The sequence below is a fragment of the Equus asinus genome, chromosome 1 (assembly GCF_041296235.1).
Source record: "Equus asinus isolate D_3611 breed Donkey chromosome 1, EquAss-T2T_v2, whole genome shotgun sequence".
NCBI classification, from domain to species: domain Eukaryota; kingdom Metazoa; phylum Chordata; class Mammalia; order Perissodactyla; family Equidae; genus Equus; species Equus asinus.
Genome location: NC_091790.1, coordinates 126,758,523 through 126,781,659, shown reverse-complemented (window position 1 = coordinate 126,781,659; position 23,137 = coordinate 126,758,523). Strand labels below are relative to the sequence as shown.

At 35.0% G+C, this 23,137-nt stretch overlaps 1 protein-coding gene across 23 annotated transcripts in view; it reads left to right on the top strand.

Moving 5' to 3' along the window:
* CACNA2D1 (calcium voltage-gated channel auxiliary subunit alpha2delta 1) overlaps nucleotides 1-23,137 on the top strand; it is a 516,207-nt gene that overhangs the window by 40,494 nt on the left and 452,576 nt on the right. The window lies entirely within an intron of this gene.

Here is a 23,137-nt window from a genome sequence, read left to right as displayed (position 1 = left end):
GTTGGATAGATAGTGGTGCAAGAGTGATTAAAAAAATATTTAATAAAGAATGGATTAGGGGCTGGCCTCATGGCTGAGGGCTTATGTTTGCACGCTGTGCTCTGGTGGCCCCAGGGTTTCACTGGTTTGGATCCTGGGCACAGATCTAGCACTGCCATCAAGCCATGCTGAGGCAGCTTCCCAAATAGCAAAACTAGAAACACGTACAACTATGTACTGGGGGGCTTTGGGGAGAAGAAAAAAATCTCCCTGGATGATTTTATTGTGTAGCCAGGGTTGAGAACCACTGACTTAGAGAACTCAACAGCAATTAGTTCTGCTTTTGCCAATGTCTACATTATCTTTGGTACCACACTTCACTTCTTCATATGTCAGTTTCTTGTACTAAGAGCTATTAGAAGGAATAACATCTTTTAAAAACTAGAGAGCTGTATAAGATGCATTCAGAATTACATACATCCAGTTATATTGGGCTTCATTACTTACAGAAAATGACATTTTAAAATATACTAGCATTAATTAGAAAAAAGTCACAAGGCTTTCCATACCTGATAATCTATACATAATAGTCAAATATTTTTTGAATACATACTATGTAAAAGACACTGATGGAGAGACTCAAGGATCTGGTATTTTATTTGTTTTCAAGGAATTTATGATCTAGGGAACTAATAGCTATAACTTAAAAAGTAATTAACATTCCAAAGCTATGTGTTCTTTGCAACAGTGTACAATAGTATGATAGTGAATGCAAAAAGAGGAACAACTCTGGGGTCATGTGGTCATGGAGAGTTCATAAAAAGTATGACATTTGTAAAGTTTACCAGATTGTTGGTTTGCAATCCTCCCTGTCACAGCTTTTCTTTTAAAGCTTCAGTCTCTTTGAAGCTTTGTTGGTAGCTTAAAAGTGCTGAGATCAGATCACTTATTCAGACCTATCTGGTCTTCCCCCTGTAGATAAATTTTCCTCATTAAATCACACTGTCTCAGGACCACCCTTCATTAGCTGATTACCCCTGTGTTTGCAACTGCTTGGTACTTGAATATGATGTTTATCTAAAACAGGAGAGCTTTTGAGCTGGCCTTACAGAATGAACAGAATTTAGGTGCAAGTATAGTAGGTTGAATTTTCCTGCTTCAGATTAGCAGGAAGAACATGTTAAACAAAGGTAAAGAGTGTACAATCTGACTGGAAAGGAAAGTTATTGCATTAGTGACAGAGTTCATATAATTCATCTTCTGTGTTTTGTATCTGCTAAGTGCATTTTCGTTATTGTCTTATGTTTACAACTTCTGTCAGGTGTTAATTACTTTTATTTAGTAAAAAGTGACATTCAAAGAGTTTATAATATCATACATTGGTAAGTCATCAAGTCAAGATTAAAAGACAGTAGCCCTTCTGATATCAAAATAAGTACTCTTTCCACTCTGCTGTGCTCCCTCGTATAAAGGAATAATTGGAAAGAGACAAAAGGAAGGTTTGAGCAAGAGGCTGGGTTGTGGAATGCCTTAAATTCAAGTCCAAAGAATGGATTTTATCCTGATGGAAGTGGGGAGTCATTAAAGATTTTTGAAGGGAGAATATATTTTAGGTATTGTAGAAGGCTAATTTGGAAGGGATGTATAGGTTATATCAGTTTAATAAAAAATACTCATTCATTCGAAAACTGTTTATTGAATACATATTGTATTCTACACAGTATCTAGTCCCTGGGAGTAGAGTTGCATTAATGACTGCTTTTAATCTAGAACTCTCTTTGTGTAATATGCTGTGCTACACACTTTGGAGAGACAGAGAAATAAGACACAGCAACTGTCCTTTGCATATCTTATTGTTGAACCAGACTGTTGGATAATTAAATCCTTATTGGTGTTTTTGTGTATCCAATTGTGACAATGATGGATTCCAGGGGAAGAATACTACACAGGCATCACCAAGGCTTTTGTAGTGGTCCAGATGATCTCAACTCAAGGAGATGAGGAAATGGAAGGGAAGGATGGAAAGAAGAAATAATAGAAAAGAAGAGTGGGCAGAATTTATTTACATGGTAAATATGAGAAAAATAAGATCAATCAGAGATAGTGTCAGAAGTATGGGTCTGGGTGACGTTTTTCTAATTTCCCATCTACCCACATAAAGCTGCCGATATGGACACAGAATGAGCACTTAAAATGTTTCTCCACTATCTACTTTTTGTCTGTGTTATTGAACCTTTAGTTTTGTTTCACAGAAACTTCTTAAAAATAGTTCTGTCCCTATGAGTTCATATGTAGCATGCTGTGACATTCTAGTGTTCCAAATATTTTAATTTTTATTTTAAGTATAGAAATAAGTTCATCTCATGGTATACAACATTCACTTTATGAACCATCTGATGAGTAGGACTGTGAAAGATACTGCTGTTGGCCTGTTTCTTTATAGCTGTAAATAGAATTCACATTTTGAGAGGTTACGATAAGAAGGATAATATAAAGCAACAGAAAAACAAATTATGTATTGTCAGATAATATTTTCTTTTTGTGGCAAAGATCTAATGATCCACTAAATTTGACTAACGTGTTTTTTGAACTGTCTTTCTTGATTGCTGATACTCTGAAGAAAAGCTATATACCATTAAGTGTCAATATTATGGCCGAGCCCAGAGTAAAATTGACCTCATCAACTCTCTTCCTTGGCTTTCTTACTGCTATGCTCTCACCCAATCTGTGTTCTGGAGTTCTGACTGAGCAGAGGAGAGGGCTATGAAGTTGAATCCAAGGAGTCCTCAAAACCCTATCGGCACCAAACATTGCCCATGGCCTAGATGTATAAACTGTATTATCCATAATAATTTTTGCTGTTTTTCAACGGTATGTCAGTGCTGTTATTAATTATATTTGGACATATGCAGTTCATTTATTTTTGTAAAGGAATCTTGATTCAAAAATTTTAGCAGGCCTATGTGCAGATAATCAAGAAAAATTCAATTTAAACAGCAATAATCTTCTGGTATTTGGGGGATACAGGAAATGTACATTTTAGAGAGGGATAGAAATATTATGAGACATTTTGTTCACGCATGTTTACTTATCTAGTGATATGAAAAATTCTGACTCAAGTAAAGGTACTCAAATATGGATTTCAAATCCATTTCCCATTGTCTCTTTGAATTTCAAATGTATTTTCACAGCTCTCACAAAGTGAGCTCACACACCTGGTGTGTGTGCTCTCTGTGGTAACACTACTTAGGGTGGTAAGGCAGATCCCTCGGAAAACACTTGAGCTGGATTTGAAGACAACTGTCAGGCAGCTGTTAAGCTGTGCTGGAGTTCTCTGTGCCAACCACATAGTTTGCTTGTGTAGAAGACTTTGACCATTATAATACTTTTTAGAGGGCTAGTAAATAGAATGTTTGATTGTTGTAACTAGTTTGAAATTACTTAAACTGTTAATTCATTACAATTATTGAATATCTTTTTTTCCTTTTTTGTACAAATTCCCTGGATAAAGTTGGAAAGACAGTGCAAGGTCAAAGAATGACAGTGGTGAGACAAAAAAACCTTCTAAGATTAAAATAGATAAGGATATACAGAAAATAGTAAAAAGAACAGTGCAGTGAACACCAAAGCTATGATTTCTAAGCCAGGGCTTTTTCAAAATGAGAAAGACTTCATTTTTTAGAGCAATTTTAGGTTCACAGAAAAATTGAGAGAAAGGTAATCTCTAGTACAGAGATTTCCCATATACCCCTTGTCCCCACATATGCAAAGCCTGCCCCATTATCAGCATCCTTTTCCTTTTATATATAACACAAGCATCCAAACTATAACCCAAAGGTGGAAAAGGTTGAGGATGTGATGCTTTTTGGTGTTAGGTTGGAGAATGTCTTCTGACAAACACCATTCAAACTATAACCCTCACACTTGAACACTTGAAAAGTGTTTTAATTGTACAGACCTGATAATTTGCAATGTATAATATGTAAATACCTTCTAAGCAGTGTTCCTTGGAATCCCCTTCTGAATTCTGCAGCCAACATCGCTACTGGCCACTTGGCCACAGTATGATTTCCTGAACTTTCTCCTTCATTTTCCTACTGACCAGCTCCTACAGTTTTTTCTAATTATTTTGCATGGGATGTTGTAATGCCCTTACTTAGAAATAAAATAATTTTCCCACTTTTAGAAATATGATTGTTCATAGAAATTCAACTTACTTGTATATCTTAATTTAGAGATTGATTTTAAACCTTAATTTTATGTCTCTTTTTAGACCATTCTGCTTAATTTTAATATGCTTAATAATGTATTAATGGTCTATTATTTTCCTGTTATGATTCTTCTTCTTTTTATCTTTTTTTTAGGGGGGGGGGGAGATTAGCCCTGAGCTAACATCTGCTGCCAATCCTCCTCTTTATGCTGAGGAAGATTGGCCCTGAGCTAACATCCATGCCCATCTTCCTCTATTTTTTCATATGTGGGGCGCCTACCCGGCATGGCTTGACAAGCAGTGCATAGGTCCTCACCCAGGATCTGAACCAGTCAACCCTGGGCTGCCAAAGCAAAATGTGCGAACTTAACTGCTGTGCCACTGGGGTGACCCCTATGATTATTTTAGTTAGACACACATCTTCATTTTTAACTTGAAAGCACTTGTTATCTTTCAATATTGACCATATTTTATGTTCAGAATCCTCAAGAACAGGCATGAAATGACTAACCAGATAATTTTCAAAGTGGTAAAGAGAAGATCAACATTTCTTGTTAACCCTCCCATTTTACCTCAACAAAACTTATTTTAGTACCAATAGAATTTTATTTAACTAGTTTTGAAACATTCTAGCTCAATGAAAGTAATTCTCAAAATCAGCTAAGTCAGGAAAGGAAAGTATGCTGGATGTTTTGGATTCTTCTATGTAAATCTCCACTCATTGCCCCAACTAAATATAGATTTAGGACTTGAGTGACAGCAACAAATGCTGTAACCTAATCCTAAATTCTCAGTGCTCTGATGGGTCATATTTGGCAAATCACTGCTCTCTCTGGACTTCACTGATCCAGCAAATATCTTTTCTGTTGACTATAGAGGGAAACTACGTAAGATGTAGGACACAGTCTCATGGATTGCTTTTCTGCAGTGTAAAATTAGTAGTATTGATTGAGGATGTGAAATGATGTTAGTTTTAAAAGTGATGTATTAGTGCCAAATGTGGAATTAAAGAGTTTGGCTTTAAGTAGATAGTCTGTAATACATATAAAAGCAAATATGCAAGAAATATAAATAAATTTATTCTTCTTTAATTGAACTTGATTTTAATTTTGAGCCCTCATTAAGAATAATAGTTGAGGGGCTGGCCCCGTGGCCGAGTGGTTAAGTTCGCGTGCTCCGCTGCAGGCGGCCCAGTGTTTCGTTGGTTCGAATCCTGGGCGCGCACATGGCACTGCTCATCAAACCACGCTGAGGCAGCGTCCCACATGTCACAACTAGAAGGACCCACAACGAAGAATATACAACTATGTACTGGGGGGCTTTGGGGAGAAAAAGGAAAAAAATAAAATCTTTAAAAAAAAAGAATAATAGTTGAAAACTTAAGCTAGTTACTTGCAACTAACCTCATTCAATTTAAGAATTCTTCACTAACCCATTTGAACCAGGGGTAGCAATTAAGATCTGCAGACGGCCTAAGTAGTTTCTAAGATTTCGAAAGGAAAGGTTCATCTAGCATCCTTTGAAATGAAGCTTATCTGTTCTGACCTTTATCCCTACTGCAGATCCTTAGATATGTGTGTTCCTGCACATATCACTCTGTGTCCTCCTCATTGCAACCAAAGGTTTCTTCAGGTCACTGGCCTCTATCAGCTACTTCCATGTCTCTCTTTTGGCCAGAGTTTCAAGAACTTATTTAGAACTGCCATCCAAGAATTTGACTCTTTGGTCTGTGTACTTTGATGTCCTCCTTTGACTACTGACTCAATTTAGGGATTGGGGGTGGGGGACAGAGAAAGGGAGAAGATAGTGAGTTCTCAGTTAACAGCACTAGATTTTATCCCTTCACACTTAGGAAAACTATGACATTATTAATATATTATTATTAATACATTATTAATATATTTCCTCATATAGCTTTAATACATCTGGCAAAGGACTGTGGCTGGATTTGGGTGATATTGGAAGCTCAATCTTAAAAAGTCTATACATTTAAAAAAAATGCTTTTTTTCAAGATAAGGTTTTTAAAAAACATTCTCCTTGAAAGTAATGGAATAATAAACCATTGTCAGCCTTGGAAAAGAACTGAAGAAGACACTGAGATTGCTGCCCCAGCATTCATTCCAGTTTTCCCTCACTGCGTAGCATCCACGTAGTTTAGGTGGGTCCTGATTCCAGGCTGATCAATGCAATCCTACCCTTCTGGATGGTGGTGAGAATGACACTCAAGTTGGTTTCTGATGATGTCTAGGACTATTTTTCAGTAAGTAGGGAAGAGAATATTTCTCTGCTGGATTTTGTGGGATATACATAAATTTGAGGATTGCTACATGATTTTGCTACTCTAAGTGAAACCATGGTGAATGATACAAGGAAGAAGGCAGTGTGAAAACAGTTGCAGAGAAAGAGAACTAGAGTCCGAATTAAAGCACATTTGAAGTCCACATAACCTTTGGAGATTTTTAACAAGTAAGCCAAAAATAATTCCATTAATTGTGCAAGCAATTTGAGTTTTCTGTTTCTTGCTACCAAAAACGCTTTAATACAAAGATACATTTGATGCTGATGCTTAAATATGTTAACTTTAAGACCTTCCTCCAGAGTCTTGTCATCATCTGGATTCTTGACTTCAGCATCACCAAGATATGCTTAACAAGTTCAAAATTAGAGCACTTTTCATCCCCACCCTTTTTTATCCCAAACTTCCCTTCCTTTCCTTTTGGCTAATGATGTCATCCTCTAAATGTTCTAAGTTAGCGAATTTAGAATCACCTCAATACTGCATTTTCTTAATGCTATTCCATCCCATTCCCACCCAGAATCGATTGGCTACTGTATCTTTTCCTTGCCCCATTTTCTGTCCCCACCGATATTGACTTAGATCAAGACTCTTCCGCCTCTTAACTGAATTATGGCACTTTGTTATTAAAAATAATAATCTGTTAACATTCTGTCCCCTAACTACGGCAGTTTGTCCTCCACGTTGCAGTCTAATATCTTAAAAAATGAAGTCAAACTACTAACTATGGCCCTTCTTTATTTAAAAAATTTCAGTGGATTGTGTTGAAATTGATTAGAAATATATAAGTGGATGTTAATCTATGGTTTTGAGTTTTGTTAGACGTTGTTTTCAGTTAAGCAATATAAAATAAAAGGAATCTTATTTTGTAACATCAGAGAGTATCAAACTTTTATTCCCTAGAAGTATTTGATTTTTTTTCCGGTAGATATTGATAATCTGTGGACCACACATTTTAATATTTTGAGTAGTAATTTAGATCTTGGTTTTGTCGTAGTTAGATTTTCTTCATTATTTGGATATGGAAAGTAGCAGGATTGCAGCCGGGAAAATCAAGCTTCAGAATAATGGTGAGCTTCACATAAAAGGGTAGATAATGAATAGAAATGAAGGGCGGTATGACAAGTTGAGAAATAGTTCTTTAGAAGTAAAGAAGTGGTGAGTGCAAGGAATCCACAGGGCAGAAGTATATTGTGTAGCCACTAAGTGGTGAATCAACCATGAGAAATGCTAATATTAATATTAAAGAAATGTTATCTGATTTAAGACTATCCAGATATTCATCTTCATTTTTTTTTTTAATTTTTTAAATTTTTAAATTTTTTTTAAGATTTTATTTTTTTCCTTTTTCTCCCCAAAGCCCCCCGGTACATAGTTGTATATTCTTCGTTGTGGGTCCTTCTGGTTGTGACATGTGGGACACTGCCTCAGCATGGTTTGATCAGCAGTGCCATGTCCGCGCTCAGGATTTGAACCAATGAAACACTGGGCTGCCTGCAGTGGAGCGCACAAACTTAACCACTCGGCCACGGGGCCAGCCCCTCGTCTTCATTTTTAAAGACCAAGATTATGGCACTCTATTATATATATGATTATACTTGGAACCCTGCATTGCTTGAAAATTACACAGAGTTTGAAAGTTAAAAAGAAAAAGCTTGGAGAATAAGGGACCAATATGACAGTTGAGAAGGTAATATCAACTCAGAAAAAACGGTTATTAAAATTTGAGGTTGGGTTAAGAAGTTAAAGGCACAGTATTTTTATTTTGAATTGTACATCGGAAAATTTTAACCAATAATTACCAAAGTAATAAAATATGTTAGAAAGTCCAAATAATTCTGTGATTTTGTAAAGAGGAAATGATAAAGAACCCTTCATTCTTTAGTTTGCATAGCATTTTTATATTTATTATCTGACTTAAGCCTATCAAACAAATGTCAGGTATGTATCCTAGGCCCATTTTATTTTTTTACGTATATTGTTGGAGATTCAGAGTAGTTAAATGAATTGTCTGCTTGACTCTAACTACCATCTTCTTTCTGCTACAAAATATTTCTATAGACTGAGAAAATATGCACTTACTACTAGACATTGACCAAAATCTGAAGTGTTATGTTCAGTACAGGTCGACATGCATGCTATTCTACCTTCCTTTAGATTATTAATTGTATTCAAACTATTAATTGTAACCGACTGTGCATATCAATGAACAACATAATACTCAGTTTGGTTCTTCAAAAATTTTTAGAATAAACATTTTTGTCTTGCATACTTATATTTTGTGCTTAGAGGTTTTTTTTTTTTAAATGTAATTGTATTACATTGAGTTACTACTAATTTTATGTTAAGTGGAAAAGTCTAGAATCTGAAAAGCAGAATGCCATGTGTGAGCCCTGGCAAGACCAGTATGCTTTTGCATCCATAGCAGCAAAGCACATGGTATAAGGGAATGGGTCTTGGAACCAGATTGCTTGACAGTGCCCTTGTCACTTACTTGGTGTGCCATGCCAGGTAAGTATCTTTTAAATTCTCTGTGGCTCAATTTACTCCATCAGATCATACACTCTATCAGAGTTGTGTTTTTTTTTGTTTGATATTGTGTTGCTAATGTCTAGAATGCTGAGCTACATGTAAAAAGCATTCAATAAATATTTTTTGAATACATCTGCAAAGGGAAGGGCTATATTATCTACCTATAAGGTGCTCTGAAAGTAGACCATTTACTATAATTTCTGGCAAATAAAAGATGCCAATTGTTATCACTTATTATCGTTATTGTTAGTTTCCATTGTTGTGGCTGAGGGTGAAAGAGATTCTCCTTCTGGTCCAGTTTGCTAGCACCTGCAGGCTGGTTCTATGTAGTCAAACACAGAGAGGAGGGCACTGGCTTTGATACACCTCACCGACACAGGTCTGAAGTCGCCGTGAACCTCTTTGCTGCTTCTGTGCTACTTAGTCCTTTTTTTTTTTTTTTGTCTCCTTTCACGGAAAATCAGGCTTTGCTTCTTTACCTCTGATGGTTGGGTTCATCCTGAATTTGAGGCTAGTAACAAACCATTGGTGTTGCGGCTCAATTTGTCTCTTCTCTTATTATTTCTCCTCCTCTTCATGCTTTTATATGCAATAACTTTAGCTAATTAAATGTAATTTTTCTACCCCAAATTTAAAACTTATTTGGAAGGTCACAGGTCTAGTACAATATTATAAGGGATTAAAAACTTTTATAATAGACTCAACATTAATAGTAGCCTGAAATGTTTGTTATTTTGTTTTTGAGAAATCTTTTTTAAATAGAAAGGATTCTAGGAAAACAAACATAAACAAACAAATAAACCAACCAACCAAAAAAACCAAACGAGCCCCTGAAAACTCCCCAGAATAAACTGTATACATTTTTCTCCTTTCGAAATTATCCCTTTTTCTGTGTTCTGTGTACAAGATATACTGCTTTAAAAAATGTCTGTGAAGCAAACTAGCTGGCACGTGATCTTGATTATTGATAACCTGACACAGTCTCTATCTACCTACCTACCTATCCATCTATCATGATAGATTTCAATATGGATAATTTAGTTTTATTTTTTCCTTCCTTTCTTCCTCCCTCCCTCCCTTCCTTCTTTCCATCCAATTTTCTCCTCCCTCCTCTCTCTTTCCTTCTTTCCTTCTCCCTCTCTTTCTTTCTGTCATTTTCTTATAAGCTATTTAAAATTTTTAAAGAGCAGTGACGGTATTATGATGAAATCACTGGATTCTGATTTCAAATTCAGGTAGACATATCCAGAAAAGTGTCCTCCTAGAGCTCTCCTTGACTTCTCTCACCCTCCACTTTTGCCCCAGAGTTAATCAAACCCTCCTTCTTCTAGGTACCATTCCACTTAGTACTTGCCTCTAGTAATGTACTTAATATACTTTATTTAATTTATTTAATTAATTTTTGTCTTTTTTTAAATTACCTGAGAGTAAGAATTGAATCTTTTTGGGGCCAGCCTGGTGGTGTAGTGGTTCAGTTCACCTGCTCTGCTTTGGTGGCCCAGGGTTCACCAGTTCACATCCTGGGTGCAGACCTACACACCACTCATCAAGCCATGCTGTGGCAGCATCCCACACAGAACTACAAGGACCTACAACTAGGATATAAACTATGTATTGGGGCTTTGAGGAGGGAAACACTAAAAAAGAAGAAGATTGGCAACTTGTTAGCTCAAGCCCATTCTTCCTAAAAAAAAAACAAAAAAGAAAACAATGTTTTTATCTCTATTCCTTGCATTGTATACTTGGTACATACCAAAAGTCCAATAAATATTTTGTACCTTTGACCGTTCGCAATTTTTCTTCACTTCCCACTCTAAGTTTCTGTTGCTCCTCAATTCTTATTTCAATAAAGTGTTGTTTCTGCTATTTTCCCATTGGTATTACATTAGGGCTCTATAAGACATCTGCCTATAAATAAGAAATTGTGTATAAATTATATATATATATATGTAGATAAGTCAGCAACTCAAATGTCTAATTATTTTTCAACTTTATTTGATGATTTTACATTTTAGGATATCAAGAATATTTCCTTACAGTTATTTTTCTTATCCTTCTTTATATCATTAAGACACAAATGAAAGGTTTAGAATAAATACAGTGCAATATTTTGTAGCTATGCCCAAGAGAGCTCAGTCATTAGCAGGTATTCTTATAGTGAATGGATTTTACATGTTGGTAATTTTTTTTCAAGTCTTGGTTTTTATTACATTAAAATAATTTGAGAATGTACATCTTTTTTGTTTGCTTATTACATCGAAATAAAATACCCAAGGGATTACATTGTATTTTTAATGCTATTTTCTAATTTAAATGTATATCTTATTGACTCCTCTTTTTATTTGTCTGTATTTTGTTGATGTAGATACAGTGCTATTATTTGAGCCATTGCGTAGCTTGAACACATCTGTGTAACCTTCAGCATGGATTATACATTCTTTATATTTAAGAACATATGTAACTTAATTCTTTGTGTAAGAATTCAGAAATTCCTTATTGCAAGACATTTGTTTCTATTACTGCATTAAAATAGATAGTACACATCTGTATTTAGGTAGAAATTTTACATGCAGATGCTGTCTTAAGGTAATTCAGGTATTATTGCCCCCCTTTTTGTAGTCTGCCATTTTATTATATTTGAGTATTTCAGGATTGAGCCGAAAGACTGATTATTTATAACTTCATATTTACAAAATTCATGGAAATTGTTGATACTGCAATCAAACTGATATCACTGCTAAAATTTTATTAGGAAAGGGGGAACATTATCTTTCAAGATGAGGGCTAATAAATTTGTTCCTTGCTCTTTACTGTTTCCTAATAACTTTTAGTGGCACCTGAACCCAAGGCCAAGCATTTATAATTAGAATTTTTGCATTGATGTGGACAGGGCTCAATAATTTTCTTCCTTTTTCCTGAGGGACTTAGTGTTCATATATTGTTTTATCTATTCTCTCAGTCTTAATAAATTCACTCATTCTAAGCTGATAATAATATAACACGTCACCTCCACAGGGATATTTTAAAATAAAAGAACATTTTAGGTAAGGGAAAAAAGTGTATATAAAACAATGAAGGACTAATTATAGGTGGGAAGAAAGTTAATTTTTTCTAACCCCTATAAATCTCACCATATGGATTTACCAACTTTACCTCTGCAAACAATTCCAGTTTTCTGTTTGATTTTAATCTGTGCAAAGAAACAAAATTTAAGGGAAGAATGTCTATTGTGTGAAAACATTTAAGATATTTAAAGGCCAAATAGAATTTCTTTTTCCTTTTTCTCCCAAAACCCCCCAGTACATAGTTGTGTAGTTTTAGTTGTGAGTGCTTCTAGTTGTGGCGTGTGGGGCACTGCATCAGCATGGCTTGATGAGGGGTGCCACGTCCGCACCCAGGATTCAAACTGGCAAAACACTGGGCTGCCGAAGCAGAGCACACAAACTTAACTGCTCAGCCACCAGGGCGGCCCCCAAATATAATATTTTTATGCTATACCCTATCTTGACTTGCCACACTATTGATTTCCCTTTATGACATGTATAATTAAAATTTCCGTGTATTTTGAATTTAGGCAGATTAGTCTGGATAATGTGAGCCTTCAGAATTAGATGAGTGGGCAAAAAGTCAGGTGAGTCAGAGGGAGAGGTGGAGATTGCACTGCATTATTTGCCAGTCTTACTCAGTCTAACATTAGCAATTATGAGGAATTTCCTCCCAGCACATAAAGCATGCAGAGTACATAACCTATTTTCAACTAATTATATACATGTGTGGTGAATGCATTGTCAGATTCTAAAACCGTCTTTGAATTAGCTTGGTTTTTGGCCTTGGTGTTCTGTGCTTTCTGAACTTTTATATGGTCATATGAACTGTGAGTGATGCTCAATATTGACAAGTACAGTGCAAACAGCAGATGGTAAGATATTGATGGAGACGTTTGTTAATGGGCCAGTTGTCTTGCTTAGAAGTACAGCTTTTTAGGAGAGTTTTTGGCTTTTTATTTTCTGCTTTTCCACACTATGTACCTTGGAAGGAGGAATCCAAAGGTCTCTTTAGGTTTCTTTTTGGGGAAAAAAGGGTGGATGTCAGGCTAACATCAACCTTAAATGAAACCAACCTTAGTCAATGGAGTTACTATGTCATGAAAAAGAACATTTCTTTCAAAATAATATAATTTCTATGATAAATATTTAAAAAATTTATTTCACTTTTTTGTAACCCTCTTAATCCCTTCATAATTAACATTTTCAACATTGGATGCCTAGGTTTGTACACATTTATTTTGTAGAGGGGAGGTGCTGTCCCATAACCTACTGTAAACACCTTAAGGAAAAAAGATGTCTTACAAGTCATTTGTATAGGGGAGATGGGCTCGGACTTTCTAAGATCTCTGGAACAGTATACATTCACAGTAATTGCTCAATAATTCCCTTTTCTAGAAATAGTATTTTGCATCCCTGCTATTCGTTTCTTTGCTAATTGGCTGTTTCTTGTTGATGATGATCTTTCGAAGACCTGCTGAAGAATCTATCAAGTTCCAACTCTGTTTCAACTCCAGGTTTCCACAGTTTCTTGAGAGTAGGGAGAATATTCAGCTTTCCCAGCAGGGTTTTCTTTTTCTCCAAGAAAATACGAAGGTTAGCCCACAGATAAGGGTTAGTGACCCCACTTTCTGTTAGAGGCAGGTGAAGACCTATGAGAAGAATTGCTCTCTCCAGTCTTATTCTTAACACATTCTTTCACTGACTTTGAGTAAATTAAAGTGTTCTAATTGTCATTCAAATGAGCCACACCCACACTGCTCTTTCTGTAAACCTTTGCAAATTTCGGGAATGCTGTTTCATCTTCATTTTGCTTGTTCTATCCTAACCCCTGAGGGTTCCAAGAAAGTGCTGCCAACTCTGATTGTCTTCTCCCTCGAGATCCTATTGCACGTACATATTTTTAAACTTAAGTAACAACACAAAATAGAATGTGAGATATATCTAATTTATCTGCTTAAATATTTTTGCATACACTAATTCATATAATTCTCCCAACAACCTAATAAATTAGGTATTGCTACCTGTGTTTTAAGGATGAGGAAACCAAGGCTGAGAGTTTCTGTGGTCACACATCAGGTAAGAATGAGGCATCAAACTCGTCTATCGGCTAAGTGGGCCGGCTTCATGATTAGAAGGCTATGGGACAGGGAGACGAGGAGATCATGCTAGTAGAGATAATACCTTATACTATTGTGCACCTAAATGTAGCTTTATTAATAGAATACATATTTAATAATGGAGGTGAAGTAAAGAACCCAAGAAATACTTAAAAATTCAGAGCCTATGTAATATATAAATGAAAATTGGAATTCAATTGTTTGTCAAATACCCCTAAAGTGAGCCTTCACTTTAATATATTATTAATATGTAGTGTGCATTAAAATGTTTGGGGGTAGAAATGACAGCAAAAATGATAACTGTGAAAGAAAATAGTCCAGGGATTTACAAATAATATCCCATTTTTATTGTCTGATCTACCTTAAATTTTTTTCAATTGTACAGTTTTCTTTTCTCTTTTTTCTGGAAAACAAAGTTTAGAGTATCAATCTTGAGGTGAGATCCTGAACATCTCTACCTTTGGGGTAAATTTATGTAGTCTCCTCTTGTCTGCAAAAGGTGAACATTTTACAGGGCCTCACACTAATCTTAATCAAGTCTTTTTTTTTTTTTTCCTTGAGTAATAAATGCCACTCTGGAGAAGCAAGTGAGACTCGAACTTGGTGATCTTTGATGCCCCTGAATTTCACTTGACTGTTTGCCTCCTAGGCTGCATCCTGTTGCTGATCTTGCATGGACCCTGGAGCTTCTCAGAGCAGAGGTGCTCTCACCTTCTTGAATCATGTGTGAAATGGAAAATACTCTGAAAAATGACCAACGAACCTCAATTTATTTTCACGGTTTTGTGAATTTTGCCCTCAGAACAGAGTACTGGTGGTTGGAACATCTAGAATTTATTTTCGAATCCGTCTGTTCTCTAGCTAATCACACCTCCATTTAGCCACTAGTAAAGTAAGCCACACAAAACAAAGTTATGGCCTCCTTCTTTGCTTGTCAAGTATAATGAAATTACTGGAATATTTGCTAACTCGTAGAGTAAAAGTGAATTTATAAGTAGAAAGTCAGTACTTTTTCCTTGTTTTCATATATAAAGAAGACAACTCTGCCACTGGAAAGTCAGATCTAGAGATGGAGAGGTTAGCTCCAATTTAAATCTGAACTAAGAAAACTTCACTGTGAACCTGAACAATTTATGCTATTCTGACATATTTTAATTTCCTTTGCTACTTTCCATTTGCATCTAGCTAAGAAAATAACAAAACTATTACGACCATGTTTTCAGATATTTTGAAGTGGAAAATATCTGAAATACTGTGGGAAAGCCAGTTTTTTAGTTATTTCTCTTGGTCATCTGAGTGCCTCAGGGAATTAAGGGTTTATTTAGGATTGTGAAGCCTGATATTTTCCTGGTAACTTTCATTGTTGCATCATCATATCAATATATTATTGCTTCATAAATAAAATTTGCCCCCCTTGGCTCTTCCTAGCATGATAAAACATTTGTGAATTTGAAGAAACATTATTAAATTTGACAGTGCAAAACAAGCTAACAATATTGCTAAAAATGTATGTTTTTCACTCATGTTCTGATCTTCACTGATCCAGCTGTGATCTTCAATTTCACGTAGAGAATAATGCTCAAGAAAATGCCGTCTTTAAGATGGGGAAGGATTGGAATAGCAAAGAATGCTTTCAATTTTGAAGTGGAGGAATGCTACACTTATTTCCAAGAGCTATTTCACAAATATTTGTCTTGATTAGTATTATTTCTTAAGATTGTTTATGAAAAAAAAGTGAGCCTGGGGAAGGGTTAACAATAAGGGTTACTTCACTAGCTATGATAGTAAGGGCATTTAATGATTTGTGAAGGACATGACCATTGGCATTAGTGTATTTTTTTCAAAGAAATATCTTAAGTGCATTAATTAATAAACTGTCACAACTATTGTTTAACCATGTGATATATAATATCTTTATATACCACCACTTTGTGCTATATACATTAAGTGTGTGTGTGTGTGTGTGTGTGTGTGTGTGTAGGGGGTGCTGATCTAATTGCCTTAAATAGATATGATAATTCTTAATTGATTGTTAAAAGCCAAATAATCATAGTTTATTTTTACCATGAAACAATTAACAATGGATTTGGCACTTTTCCATATAGAGTCTTTAAATGGGTGTGGGAGTATATTTTATTTCACTCTTCATACCTGCATTGTGTATTTCTGCTAAGTACTGGTTTTTAATGGACACTCCCTTAGCTTCAGAAGGTTATGACTACTATATTAAAATGTTATTCGAAACAAGAGCTAATTTCTTCCCTGAATCTCATATGCAAATATATCGCTAATGTATTGTATTGTATATTTTGCACTTTCTAATCATGTGTGATTGCGTTGGTGTAAAAGTTTCCACAGGAGAATGCAGCACAAAATAAGAATTGGGAATCTGGTTGATTAAAATGGAGAGGTGTTCAATACTGTAGTGTTTTTGTTTTTGTTTTTTTCTTGCTGAATGTTCTTACTGCAGTGGTTCTTGCCATTGAACAGGCAAAAGCTGCTGCTTATTTAATGGTGGCTGGTGGTCTCTAGGGGACTTTGCAAAATATTCCAAGCATACATAGTAATTCCATGAACCAAAATATTTTGAAGTTACCTGAAAAAAATCCTAACTCAGTTATTTCTAGATGTGCTTACAGCTCTAAATATTAATGCCAGGATGTCGTTAATGTTATGTAATAAAAAATAAACTTAAATAAAATGTCAGTATATCCAATATAGGTGGTATCTTGCTGTAGTATTCCAAAAGTATATTTATAAGTGAATTTTTTGGAAAACAAACAATGTTTTGTTATAAAACAACAGGTTCCCAGGCTAGTTCGTAAAACCCATTTAACCTATGTGCACTGGATGGAAAATTAAAATAGAACAGTTTCAACTATGTTTGACTACCAGGCTTTTGTGCTCGTTTATTGATCGTAAGCAACAATGGGAGACATTTCTAGGCACTAGGCGTGGAGGATCGAAGTGTGGAGGCAGAAGAAATATATATTAAAAAGTCCCTTTCCCTAAAGATCTAATATTCCCTTCCATGGTAAACTACAGTCCATTCCAATTTGAGATTCTGAACTCTCTTTCTTGTTCCAGCAATGGGAGTGAAGACTGTCTAGCCTCTGTGGGCAGCCAGTACCAGGAGTGGAAAGGGAAGGATGAGAAAATCACAAGCTGAGCAAAATGTGATCTTGCTCTTCAGGGAGCTTACAATCCAGAGGGAAAGCAGACAATTCTTAGATTCATTGTCTTGTGAAACAGTGAAGTTTTGTAGGAGATGTTGGAACAAGAAGGAGGGAGCTATTATTAATGCAGACAGAGGAGAAAGGTTTGTGTCGGGTTCGGTATTTCAGGAGAGGCTAAAGCGTACAGGAGCTTTTCAATACATTAATGTGATTTATGCTCCATCTACATGCATTAATTGATTCTTACATCATGCCCCATTTCCCTTGTGTCTTACATCAACGTTCAGTTAAAAACAGCTCCATCTTTAATATTTTCAGCAATGAAATTTACTTTCTGTTGATTTCTGCTCTAACTTCTACTGATTTCAAATTATATGAAAAATATCTCTTCCTCAACCAGCCAACTAAGCTTTACATTTCTTTTATCTTTAGCATTTTAATGCAACATTAATTTCATGTTGTAAAACACAAGTTCTTTCTAGGACAAAAGTATTTTTTCTTTTTTTCTCATTTTACTGTCAGTGATCCCTTCTTTTCATTTCAAAATATTTTACAACTAATTGTATCAGTCTGCTTGGGGTACTAGAACAAAATAACATAGACTGGGTAGCTTAAATAGCAGACATTTATTTTTCACAGTTGTAGAGTCTGGGAAGTCTGAGATCAAGGTGCTAGCCTATTTGGTTCCTGGTGAGAACCCTCTTCCTGGTTTGCAGACAGCCACCGTTTTGCTGTGTTGTCACAGGGCAGAGAACATCTTTCTTCTTCTTCTTATAAAGTCACTATTTCCATCATGAAAGCCCCATCCTCATGACCTCATCTAACGCTGTTCATCTCCCTAAGGTCCTGTCTTCAAACACAGTCACATTAGGGATTAGGACTTCATCATATTGATTTTGGGGAGCGCACAATTCAGTTCATAGCATTAAAATAAAAAGAAATACCCATGGAACTTCTTCAATAGCTGCATTAATTATCTAGTGTTTTAGTCAAATGAAATTGATAAATGAGAGATTTAAGTATATACTATAACTGAAGAGGTGCTAGTTTTTCTGTATATTTCGCCATTGCATATTTTCAGCACTGACTTGGCTATATGTGGTAGGTATACACTTTATATAGATTTGCAAATTTTTCCAGAAGCTGCTTTTGCTTGTTCAATTTAAAAAAAATCATTTGCTTTTCAAATATGTAAAACTTTGTTCATCTACATGCCTTAGTTTAAAGAGGTATTTTATCAGTATTTACTAATGGCAACATTGAAAATTTTAATTGGTGTGAAAAGAACTTTGAATAAAATAGGAATCTAGCAGGTCTGTATTAGTAATGTGCTGAATGTGCTTACTGCATTAGTAAATATATTAGTAAATAATATTTACTAATATTAGTAATATAAAGTTTATATTACTATAGAAATATAAATATTACTAATATTTAATATTAGTAAATATATTTACTAATAAATATATAAATATATTAGTAAATATATTAGTGGAAAAATATTAGTAAATAAGCATTAATATCAAATAAACTTAATTCAAAATAGAGGAGTTTAGGTAAAGTGATGGAAGTTCCTGTAGAGATGAGTTCAGGTAGAGTAGAGCTCAGGTAATAAATAAAAAGGGTATGAATAAATACTATGGTTGTTCCTCCTCTGAAAGCCTCAGCTCATTAAGCATTTCTTTGAGCTTTTCATACATATTTGCTACTAATTCATTTTGTGTGTATGAAGACCATAGATGCTGTCCATCTTCATCAGAATTCCTGAGGACATTCTCTCTGTCCCTTAGTTCAAATATCATTCTTCTGTGGTGCCCTTTCCCTTGTAGCTATTAAAAATCCTCTACTTTCCTTCTCAGTCTACATATTTGCTGCTCTATTTCTCCTTAGTTCTTTCTCTTCCAAACAAGGGCTGAATATGAATAGTTGAATGGCCAGTAGTTTTTAGTTCAGAGTGGCGATGTTACAGCTGGCAATCTTGCCTACAAGCATCCTTGAGATGACAAAGTGTAGCTTCAGGGCCAATTTTTCTGTTTTGGAATAGATCAGTAGCCCAAAAATCTCAGTAAAAGGAGCTGAAGCACGAGTTCTATAAACTCGTCTAGTGGAGAAAAATACCAACATGAATTAAGATCTGTTTTCTGATCAAGGCTGTATTCTGAAGGACAAATGTGTAAATATCCCTAGTGGTTAATTTTACAACTTCTACTGACTTTTAGGTTACTAGATAAAAATATCAGTGTGAGTCTTTCTAATACTGTGGAACTGATGGTTTAGAAGAAATCACAATGCCATTTCAATAGAAGTGATTGAACGATTGAATCTCAAAGTTTAGACATTGAGAGACTCAAGTTATCTTCAGATCTCTTGCTACCATTGTATGTTTTCATGCAGAAATGTCTTCAAATATTTCTACCCTTTGTTTTTAGAACATAGTAAATATTTATGAATACTATTCCTATAATAGATTTTATACTCTTTCTGTATATCTAAACATGTCACTTGATTAGTCTTAAATACCAATGATTCATCTAATGTTTTCAGAAGTACCATTTTAGGCCATGTAACATTTACGGTATCACAAAGCATATTATGGAGGAGGTGGTCCCCTTACACTTACTTAGAGTACCAATAACAAATAGAAGGTCATTTTCTGATTTAAGAGGTCACTTTCCTTTCTTCTCTGGAGGGCTGTCCTCCCGCCCACTGCCCCTCCCCTAACAGTTCTCTGAATAGTCTCTGTGAATGGGCCAGCATGCTTCTGTTTAGGCCTCAGCCAGTCTTGGTGCAACACTTGAAAAGAGCAGGTGCAGGTCAGAAGTGAATGGGATAGCCCAGGATCACTGCTGGGAAACATGTTCAAGCAAGTCACAAACTAATCTGGGAATGACTTCAGACAAAGAAAACAAAAGAACACTTTAGAGTCTAAATCACCCACTTGACAGAGCAGGGCTCCAGGATGAGAAGCCATGACAAAGACTTGTTGCTTCAGTTTTTCCTTTCACTTTAATTCTCAGGAATTGTAGAGGTGAAGGACAAAACTCTGGCCATCAGGAAATTTCTTTAAATTTAAAAGAATTGCTATATGCAGTTATTAATCATATGTCTGCTTTCTCAATAGAGCTCTGTGCATCTATAACCCAGCTTCAATTTGAACTTTATTTCTATTACTTTGGGGTTCAAAGTATCTTTATTGAGGATGCATTCTTCAAGTTAGGGAGCTTTATTTTTCTCCCTGATACACAGTTTTTAAAATAGTCTAATTTGTGATATGGGCAAAATAAGTCCATTAGGAAAAACTGTTTCTGTTAATATGTTTGTGTTTATTTATGTACTTATAAGAACATAAAAACAATAGAATAGAATATAAAAATAGTGCAAAATTAAAGACAGGAAAAGGGTAAATGTAAATAAGAAGCTAGGTTACTTTGAATGCAAATGTATAAACCACAGGGTATTACATAGTTTTTAAAAATTGGCCTGCAGGCTTTATTCTTGAGTTTCCTAGAGGCCAAAGTAAGGAGGGAAATAAATCCATATAATTTATATATGGAATTAGTGCACTGATTTCTCAGGGGAGCTCAAGTATTTTTCCTGGTACTTAGTTCTGAAAGAAATTCTTTCCATGGGTTTTCAATACATGAGTTGTTGAAGGATTAATGACTGTAAGACTGGATTTTGTAAACTTCTTTCCATTATAGCTGAGTGTGTAATAGCAAAGTCAACTTAGGAAAAGTAATTTTACAGGGTTCTCAGAAAAGTGGTCTAAGAATATAGCTTTGATCCACAAATAAACTCCAGACTGCAGAGGAATGTCTTTTAAACTGTCTTCCATAAATATTGTTTCTTGTCGTCTGTCTAATGATAAAGGCAGGCACAGATAATTTAAGAATATATTCTCTACAGGACCCTGGAGTCTAGATAGTCTTTGTTGCTTTTTAAGGACATATTTATATACGTTAATAATAAAAGAGCAGTTGGTAGGTTAGAAAGTTTTTGAAAATTCAATTTACCTGATTAAAATGCTTATTAAATGGATGCCCTTCCTCCTACCTGCCACCTATCTCTACAGAAAAATGTGTTCCAAGAGGATGGCTAAAGTTACAGCAGGCTTTTCTTTACATAATAGTTCTGGATCACTTCAACACATGAAAAATTGAATGATCAATTCTCGAAACAACAAATGATTATGGGACCTTTTTCTCTATGTATGAACTTTGACATAAAGGAAGTATTGACACAAAGTTGATATTATGAATTACCTGAAAGCACAGCTGGACTTGTAGATTTGTTTGACTCTTTTATAGCTTTGCAATCAGTCATAAAACTAATTTTTCGATTTAAATTTTATCATCTTTGGAGGTGAGAAAATTTGAGATTTGAAATGAACCATGCTTTAATGCCAAATAGAAACTTTGTGCTTCTTGGGTAAAGCAATGGGATACAATTAGAGAACAGAATGTAAATGTAATAAATGTTGACAATTTAAAAGTAATATGAATAGTGGAGAAAAGCTGGGTTATAGGGCAAGGGTAAGTGGTGAAGGGATGTGGCAAGGTACTAATTTTTTTCACTTTCCATACTTTGGGAGTAAGAAATATTGCCTAAAGCCTATGGATAGTCTGGTAGATTCTTAAGATATTATTTTAATTGTTAAGATGAAAATAATAGAAAGGTATAACTAAAAGCAGTTGGAAGAAGGGAGAGAGAAAGATGATGGATATATGGGGGAAGATAGGAAAGTAGTGCATGTGAGTTAATTTCCATATATTTCATAGAAGGATAGAGTAGGTACTCTTTAAAGCTAAAGAGTCAGGAATTGTAGACAAAAACAGATTATTTCAAGTGTGAATATGGCCAAAACAAGAAATGTAAAGAGAAACTGAAAAAATTGGTTATACCTCCGTGGAATGGAAGTGGGTATGGAATGAGAAGAAACTTTTCATTTTATAACTTTCCATACCATGTATTGCTTTTATATTTTTAAACAGGTAATGAGTAATTCAGTAGATATATTAAGTTTGAAATTTTAGGAAATTTTCTGAGTAGCCAGTAATCTTTGAATGTGTCCGAGGACCATACAAATCCTTATACACACAGACAGACAGACAGACACCCACACACACACACATTTTCCTAAATGCTATTTTCAGAGAAGTTCAGATACATGTAAATAAATTAAATAAGTATGATTATTTTTGTAAGGGCATACAATTGTTATAAGGATAATCATCAGAGTATGTTTGTATTTGTTAAAGTGCTTTACAAATTTTATGTGGTTAAAAATGTTAGGTGCTTCTATTATTTATCAAATTTGTCTTTGAAATGTTTTCCTTGGGAGAATGGTCCTTCAAGAAGTGTCAATTCAAGAAGACTAAGTGTCCTGCCTAGGATCTGAGAGGCTGTGAGTGACAGGGAATCCCAATTCTTCTGACTCTGAACTCCCAAGTAAAAAGATCAAGTTGAAGTTTAATGTATTTAGATAACGTACGTTTGGAAAAGAGTCTGTTTTGTTTTGTTACAATGTCAACCACATGTCTTAATGATTTTCTTCAATCTTACCTGGGTGTGGATTGACATGACCTCCTAGTAGTTATGGTTGTAGTATATAATGGTATATCGTAGGAAGGCCAATCCTATTTTCCACCACGTGGACTTGGGATTTTATCTTTTTGGGGGTTAGAAGAAAGTCTTTGGTGTTATTTTTTGGTGTTATAAAGAAGGATCTAGAAATGCATGAATTCCTGCAAACACTGCTCTTGTTTTTGGAGTTTTCAGA